At 41.4% G+C, this 8,855-nt stretch overlaps 1 long non-coding RNA gene across 4 annotated transcripts; it reads right to left on the bottom strand.

The window, feature by feature from the left end:
• Positions 1 to 871: 871 nt before the first annotated feature.
• LOC123399181 lies at positions 872 to 6,364 on the bottom strand. 4 transcript variants are annotated; one of them, XR_006610327.1, is made up of 5 exons: positions 6,000 to 6,364; positions 2,429 to 2,770; positions 2,196 to 2,337; positions 1,812 to 1,902; positions 872 to 1,027 (listed from the first exon to the last, which is right to left on the bottom strand). It is a non-coding gene; the product is annotated as an uncharacterized LOC123399181 (long non-coding RNA). The 4 variants fall into 4 exon arrangements; XR_006610326.1 differs by lacking the exon at positions 6,000 to 6,364 and adding an exon at positions 2,925 to 5,993; XR_006610324.1 differs by lacking the exon at positions 6,000 to 6,364 and having other exon boundaries at positions 2,429 to 5,993.
• Positions 6,365 to 8,855: the final 2,491 nt, after the last annotated feature.

Raw genomic sequence — 8,855 nt, forward strand, 5'->3', positions numbered from 1 at the left:
ACCAATGATAGTGTCCCATTCATCAACTGTCAACTCATACCACTACAGGAATCGGTAAGTTTGCTGTCAGGCAAAAACAGACGGCAAAGGCCTGTATACAGACGACAAAGATTTTGCCATCTACCGGCAGACGACAAAGCATGGCGGCATACTATGAGTGGGGAAAGACGTTCTTTGCCGTCAGCTTTTGGTCGGGCAGATGGCAAAGATTTTCCCGAAAGTGTGAATTATTTGCCGTCAGCAAGTCCGAAAAAGAGGGCAAAAAAAGCTCCTCACGGAATAGGCCATCAAACGGACGGAGTTAGTGTCTTTGCCGTCAGCCTTCATGGGCACCAGATGACACAGAATAAACCTTTCCCGTCATGCACCAGATGGCAAAGAATAATTATTTGCCGTCAACCCCAGGGCTACCTGACAGCAAAGTGTAATTCTTTGCCGCCATGCACACCAGACGGCAAAGAGTGATTCTTTGCCGTCTGGTATCCGAAACAGCAGACGACAAAGAATACATAATTAACAAAAAATTAAATATCCCCAGCAGTTCCATAACACAACATATATATATATATATATATATATCAACAGTTCCATAACACAACTTATATATAGCAGTAGTTCCATAACACATCAAAAATTCATAGCATATATATAAGCAGTTCCATAACACAACAAAAATCCACAACATATATATATATCAAAATATTTCCCCTCGTCCATAGCAAAGATCCATATCACAGAACCATAACAAAATAATATACAATGAACGAAGATCCATATATATAGCATAGTTCCATAACACATATCCATAGCATAGTTCCATAACACATATCCATAACATAGTTCCATAACACATATCTGTAGCATAGTTCCATAACAAAGATGCATATATAGCATAGTTACATAACAAAGATGATACACAACGAACAAAGCAAGCATCCTACATAAGATTTGCCACTACAACAAGTGTCTTCATGTCCATGCCGTAGTCCAATGAGCATCCAGGTGGCAACCTACAAGATGAAATAATCTATGCCACATTTTGGCACAACAAGAAAAATAGCATGCTTGAAATCATTGATATGCCAACAATAACATGCTTGAAATCATAAATATGTCACATTTCTAGTGCCTCTAAAACTATATTACAATTTTTTAGAATCACAGAAATTTTATATTTTACTGGATTTTTGTTACTGGTGACTTTTGGCACATAGAAGTATACCGCTTGTCTATTTATTTAGAAGTTATATGTTTTAATGTTCAAGTGTGAACTAATTTTCATAATGAGTTTGCCTTTTTTGCTTACAGTTAGTTGAGATGTGTCATGAATAATAATATGAATATACCCTATGTATGCTTGCAGTGCAGAGTTTGGTCACATGATGAGAGTACGAGACCTAAGGTTTTTGACTCTTGAAAACAAGTGTTTGGTTATGTAATCTGTTTGCTTTGGTATCATATCTATATCTTAGCATCCTAAGAGTTCTTCTGTTGAGGACCTGATATGATGACATCTTTTATACCAAGTGTCTCTTTTTGTTTATCAAAATGCTATTTTCGTGCTTGTTTCATGAGTATGTTTTGGTTCTAGCAAATATGTTTTAAGGGGACTGCTGAATTCCAACCAGGTTTGATTCAAATTTAATACTCTAAATCAGGAATATCTTCAACTGGTCTCTAAATCATGAAAGTAAATAGCCTCAACTCGTCTCTACCTTAGAAGTTTTATATTCAAGCTAGAATTCATATAGCTACTTGTCTCTACGTTGATAAATTTGGGACCTATGTAAATGAGATATGTAGGCACTAACCTTAGTCGATCTCAAAGATAAGGAGAACCACCAAGGTTATTTCCACTTGGGCCTGGTGCATGTGAATAGACATCCTTATTCGATCCATGTCCTGATTGATGATGCATGAAGTATTGCACTGTTAGCAAGACACTCGCACTAAGAAATGCAATAATGGCACTTGCAAGTATATTAGTTAACTAATTGTATGGTTCGGAGTAAAGGCAGACATCACCATAGCAGGCATACCATTCTGACTACAATAAGCATGCAAGTTATGTTTGAAAAGTGAAGGTTAAGTTCTAGTAGTAAAATACTACATCTTCTTGGGTATTAAGGAACTAACGTGAAACATCTCAAAATATTCCCTAGTTTGTGCAGCCAACGCCTGCTGCATACTCGCACCTGCTTGTCGCTTATCCTCCACCCTATACTCCTCCACGAGTCGCCTCTCTTCCGCCCTCTTCTCCTCCGCGAGTCGCCTCTCCTCCGCCAACCTTGCCTCCAACCTCTCATCTGCTAGTCACCTCTCCTCCTCCAATTGGGACTACATAATATAGAATTGCAATCGCATCTTCAAATTCAACACTAAGTAAGAATTTTAAAAAAGCATATAAAGGAGGACTTGTATAGATTACCTCTATCTCAACCACTGCTAGAGTCTTGCATTGACATATAGAAGATTTTGGGATACCTAACCGAGCTTTGTACTCGGGGAGAGTGCGAAGGGAGGAATTAGGAAACATGCCTCCTGCAATCGCTTCAGTGCCATGTTTCCTACCACCTCCAGTGATCATAACCAACATGTGGTCAAGGGGCTCAGATGTTACGTCATACTCAAGCCCTTTCATCTTTTTTGCCATACTTTTAAATGTGACCATCCGATCGTAGGCGGCCTTGCTAGTGTACGCAGATGATGTGTGACTGTCATTTTACGGCGTTGCAGATCTGAACGGTGCCTTATGGGCCAAAGCGTACACCTGGAAAAGTGTAGGCTCTAGAACATTATGCTGAGATGCTAGCAACCAAAGCAACATGATTAAGATTTCGTCACAACGATTGACAACTATGATTGAAAGCATGTAGGACAAACGAAAGCTTATGAAGAACAAATCGATGGGAAGAAAGACATACCCAACGTTTCCCAAACTCCTTAAGGCCTAAGTTGCCTTGATGGTGTGGTGAATACTTCATTGTGACTCGACGTTTTCTATAATCTTTATTTGTCACTCTATACTCTTTGGAACACCAATCGTCCACTCTAGCAGCGTCGTATGTCTGTATCCCATTCACCCAAGCTTCTTTCAAGTCATCTATTAGTGGATCGAGGTACACATTTATATTCTTCCCCAGATACTTGGGCCCTGGTATTATCAACGATAGGAATATGTGTTTGCATTTCATTAGGACGCCCGGGGGAGGTTGAGGGGAACAACAAACACAGGCCAACAACTATATGTCTTTTAGAAAAAACCAAATGGATTGAACCCATCAAGTCTGATGGCGACTCGTCCATTCCTTGCCTCTTTTGCTTTCTCGGGATGTAATCAATCAAAATTCTTCCATGCTTGGGCACAAGATGGATGTATCAACATGGTCTCCCATGATCATCCTTGTCACGTCTTATCCAATATTTGTTCCATACCATTTGTTCAGTTGTATCTTCGTTCAAGTAAAGCCGTTAAATTCTTGGAAGTATTGGAAGATACCGAAGAACATTTGTTGGGAATTTGGTATGCTTCTTCGTACACTGAGGACTCTCTCGATATACCTACAGGAGTCGCACTTGGCACAGTACTTGTCGCCTGCATACTCTTTCATAAATAAGACACATCCGTTTGGGCAAGTGTGTATCTGCTCATACAACATCTTAAGTGCACAAAGGGTTTTCTTCGCTTCGTACCAACTTTTAGGCAGTTTGTGACCTTTAGGGAGAGAGCAACCCCAAGAGGTCATCATTGAATTAAAGTTATCTCTGCTCATGTTGAACTGGGTCTTCATAGACATTGCTTGTCTGATGGCATCCAGCTGGCACTGATCTGTGTAGTCATGAAGAGGTTGTTGTGATGAATTCAGCATTTCTAAGAATGCCCTCACAGACTCCTCTGGTTCTTCCTATGATCCCACATCACGTGCATCATTGAATCCAGCTACAATGTCATGGATCCCGGTACCATTATCGTTGGTGCGCTGATGCACCACCTCCTCTCTGCTATGTTCGGTCTCGCCATGAAAGGTCCATTGGGTATACCCAGGCTTAAACCCATACTTCTGCAGATGTAAACACGTCGTCTTCTTTGACTGTTCTCGGTGGTTTTTGCACTCCAAACAAGGACACCAAGTTTTTCTCTTGCCACTAGCAAATGTTGCCTCTATGAATTCATTGGTCTTGGCCACCCACTCAAAGGTCATGCCAGCCTGACTAGGGTGGCCAGTGTACATCCACTCACGATCATCCATACCACTACTTGCAAAATGTTGATAAGACAGAAAACCATTTGAATGCACAAAATATAATATAAGCTGGAGCTAAGCAATCAGATATGCTACATCTGCCAAGATTAATTAAATCGGGTATGATAATCAATTATTTATTACCAGGACATAATATAAAAAAATTGCTACCTGGAAGGCTAGCCTCATGTCCGAGGGAGCATACTAATAAACTTGGTTTTTAAGGGAAAGGCTTACATACATACTTGTATTACTAGTAATCTGTACGTGCTTTGCACGTCGTTTTATTATGCAAAAACATGGTAGTAAATTATCTTTTGAGATGACTATTGAGATGGAGAACTCATTCTCCTAAATGGAGGCCCTAATGCTAATAACATGGACAGAGGCAGTGGGGGAGTAAAGGTGCAAGCTTATGGCGACCGATCCTTGGTGGGAGCATGATTTTAACCATGGTCGACAGTGCATTGATATCAATTGGATCTGCTTCCATTGAAATTTAAATTTTCTTTGGTCAAATAAAAAGTTGGCTACACTTTAACTACTAAATGTGCTTTAGAAATGACAAAAAAAATTATACGCAATACGACATGACTAAAAGTTCGCTGCACTATAACTCACATCTCATTCTCAATCTATCTACAACTCCACATCTCTTTCACGTATGAAATAATAAAATGGAAAAAAACTCACATCTCTATCTCAATCCATCTACAACTCCAAGTCTATTTCATGATTGGAAAAATAAAAGGGAAAAATGCTCATCTCAATCTATCTACACCTCTAAATACGGCCTTTTCCTGTCCCTATTGGAAAAGTAAAACCAGCAGCAAACTATACTCCACGTTTATTCCGTTGCATTAAGGTAGAACATAATCATTCCTATTATTGGTATCATGTTGTATGGTTACTTAGTCTGATATTTCTAAATACCACTATTTTATCTTGACTCGATAGAAGCATTCCCACAACAACTATGATGCATTTTTTTGCACTTGAAAGTGAAAATGCTACAACTAGGTAAATCAACATAACCGACTTATGTAACCTTCCTAAATTCTCTCCAACCCCACCCTAAATTCAACTATAGGGAGAGGTAGACGTTAATCCTGGCCTAACTAATTACAGCCACATCAACATGTAACCTTAATTACGTAGTTGCGCCTTGCTCTCCCAAGCAGCGACTACGTTTTGAGCGAGCATTATCATATTTCAGTCAAGATATACCAGCATAGATAACAAATATTTATGGAGATGGAGATCAAATTGCTCCACTAACCAAATTTTATGCTCTTTAAACATATTTTAAATGGTCACCCACATAAAAGGTCACACCTATGTATAAGAAACTAAGCAATGTATTTGGTGGCTCTACATCCTTCCCAAATGAGACCAACAAACATATTCTTAGGGAAAGTCTTCATGGATAATTGGATCTTCATGTAATGAACTTTGTCCAATATAATGTGACACTTTGTTATCTGAAAACTTAATATATGATGATTTTGATTGAATTATTTGCATACTTAATTTTTCCAATATCAGTGTGCATAAACGTATATGCTTCACACACATCTCAAGTATAGTTCTTCATATCAGAAAGCACATTTTTTCCATAATTTATATAGAAAGAAAATGTTAGAAAACCGGCCATGCACGGGTCGATGACTAGTATATACTAATTTGCATATCCAGAGAAACATTTTTGTACAAACTATCAACGGAAATAAATTTATTTCAGATGCTCGATCTCACCTTGAAGGCGTGACCCGCCTCGATCCATGGGGGCGGCGGCAGCAAGTAGTAGGGAGGCGGGGACTGGCAGGGAGGCTCGCGATGGGGCGGGAACGGAGCTCCACCGGAGTTATCCCCCAGCCAGCTCACAGCTACCAACTGTTGCGGCCGCGGCGGCCGGGGAGGGCGGAGGCGGCGGCCGGGGATGGCGGCAGCGGCGGCGACAGGGGAGGGGGCGACGAACGATGAGGGATCGTGGGTTGTATGCGCTCGTGGCTGAGCTCACAGGGAGTATCCGATCGTGAGAGAGAGGGGGGCCGCGGGATATTTTGGGTCGGTGTGTGGGGTGTGTGGCGCTGGGTTTTTTTCTTTGCCGTCATGGATGCAGAAAGTAGACGGCAAAGCAGCTCTCTCTCCCATCAGCTGGACGGAATTCGAGACGGCAAAATGTATGCCCGTTTAGGCCCGTTAGATAGGCCCGTGGATAACCTTTTGTCGTCAGCTACAGAGGAGGAAGACGGAAAAGATGGCAATCTTTGCCGTTAGCTACCCAACTAGTTGACGACAAACCTGTCTTTGCCATGAAGTTTTCTTTGTCGTCTTCTTTACGTCACTTTCACCGTCTGTCTTTCTTTGCCGTCTGCTTTACGTTCCTTTCACTGTCTGTCTTTCTGTGTCGTGTGCTCCAAGACAGCAGAATAATCTTTGACGTCTGCCCCGATGATAAGGTGACGACAAAGTATTTCATAGTAGGGAAAATAACTGTTTCCCGTTGTGACCGGTGACCATCAGTCATCCAAACAATTCTCCCATCATAACAGAAATGAGCGGTGGAATAGAATTACATGATCATCTCATCATTCCATGCAGTCATCTCTTTTCCAACAAAATCTTCAATGTTAACCATCCTGAAATTTTCTCTCACATGAGGAAAATAGTCTTCATTGGCCTTGATGTATTCCCAATCGACATATCTCATGTCGCTCACTGCATGATTCTTCTCGAGCAAGACTGTCTCATAGAAATCTTGTTGTTCCCTTGTGTGCAAGCGGGGATCAATAGCAGTTCCCCTTCTCACAACATATCGATCAATAGATCTCCACTTCCTCAGACTTGCATATTTCCTCTTCCGCATGTCCTCGGCAACAAGGTGAGATGCATCATGAGTTGGTAGATGAGATCTTAGCTTCATAACCACAAGAGCATCCTCGTCTTCCTCACCAGCAAAATCTCTGGATGCAGAGCCTTTGTTTTTCACAATTGCAGGAATATCCTTTGTAGTCCTCCTGGGAGCTACAAGCTTCTTAGCCTTAGGTGCTGAAGGCTTTGTTAAATATTTCTTGGGCATGGCATCAGCCATAAGCTTTTTATTCTTAGGAGGAGGGACTTCATCTGGAAGTTCTTCCTCCTGATCAATAGCTTCATCAGTTTCTGCTGGATCTTGATACATAGAAGTTTGTCGTCCATCAACATGGACAATTCTCTTCCTAGGTCTCTTAACACCTCTCTTTTTGGTAAGCCTAGCATCAGAAGGTTTGGCATACTATTTCCTCACGGTCTTCTTGACAGTGGTCTTCTCCTTCTGCTTTTGGGGAGCAACTTCATCATGGATGAAATCAACATCTTCTTCATCAGAATTGAGCTGCTTTCTAGACCTGGTGGCTGCCCTGGGCAAGCTATGAGAGCTGGGAGTACCTGGGTCAAAAGGAGACCTCTCAGGACTAGTGCCTGAATGAGATTCGGCATGGGGCTCACTGAAGTTGTTTTGGCTATCATCGAAACCTCACATCTTGCAAGACCAAGAACACAAGCAGACCGGCACACAAGCACACCCTATGAAAAGATATAGAAGAGGTGGAAAAGATAAGCATAACAAAATTGCAGAAGTCTTCTCAAATTTGAACTCTGGAAAATTTAGTTTGTACTTTCAACAAAATTGAATTTGGGTTCCATCGTGTCAGAAAATTTGGATCGACCACGACACATGCTCTCTTTAACAGAATCTTGGCACCCATTTCAGTTTCACCGAAACATAGAACTCGGTTCCACAGAGAACATTCCGATTAACCCTAGAACTAAAATAGGTACTACCGACTTTTGCAACTCGGTGACATCGAGATTCAATCTGGCGGACTGTTTAACATAAATTCTTCTTTGCTCGCTAATCTAAGGAGTTTTTTTGCTGGATTGAACTTGTAGCAATTGTGGATAGATGATGGCATAACCTTTTGTGCAAGAATTATATTGTAGCGCAAAGGGAATTCAAATCCATACCCTAACTCGGTTGGATCCGCTATGACGACAACGACGGTGAAGATCCCGTCGGTGGCGAGGACTGCTCGCGAAGGTGCACAGGAGAAAACGAGTAGATGTCCAGTGACTAGGGCGTGGCAACAAAGGGGTACGACAGGTCAACGTTTGAAGAAATTTCCAAGCGTCGGGTCCGTTGGGTATTTATATCCCTTCACTGTCAGTGACACTGAGTTGAGATTTTTGGTGCCACCGAGTTTCACAATCGTCAACTGACACAGAAATCGGTGAGGCCAACAAGCCAAACTCGGTTACACTGATATGATACAACTGATCAACTGTGGGCTTTAGTGGGAGGTTTTGGAATTCAGCCCTTGTCGAGATGGATCTCCGAGTGGTCCTCACACAGAGTGTCCCTGAAGTGCTTTCTCAAATTTTGTGATGTAGCATGAATAGAATTTGAGACAAGAAAGCATATATATCTAGAGGGGGTACTTAGGCATTCTTGTATATCCAACTGGCTAAAAGAAATAGAAAGTCAAATAACAACAACTGGATACCCATGAATGAGCAAAATATGAATTACCAATATGCTCACACAATAAGATGTCAAACAAAACACGGTGA

This window comes from Hordeum vulgare, chromosome 5H (genome assembly GCF_904849725.1).
Source record: "Hordeum vulgare subsp. vulgare chromosome 5H, MorexV3_pseudomolecules_assembly, whole genome shotgun sequence".
Lineage (NCBI taxonomy): Eukaryota > Viridiplantae > Streptophyta > Magnoliopsida > Poales > Poaceae > Hordeum > Hordeum vulgare.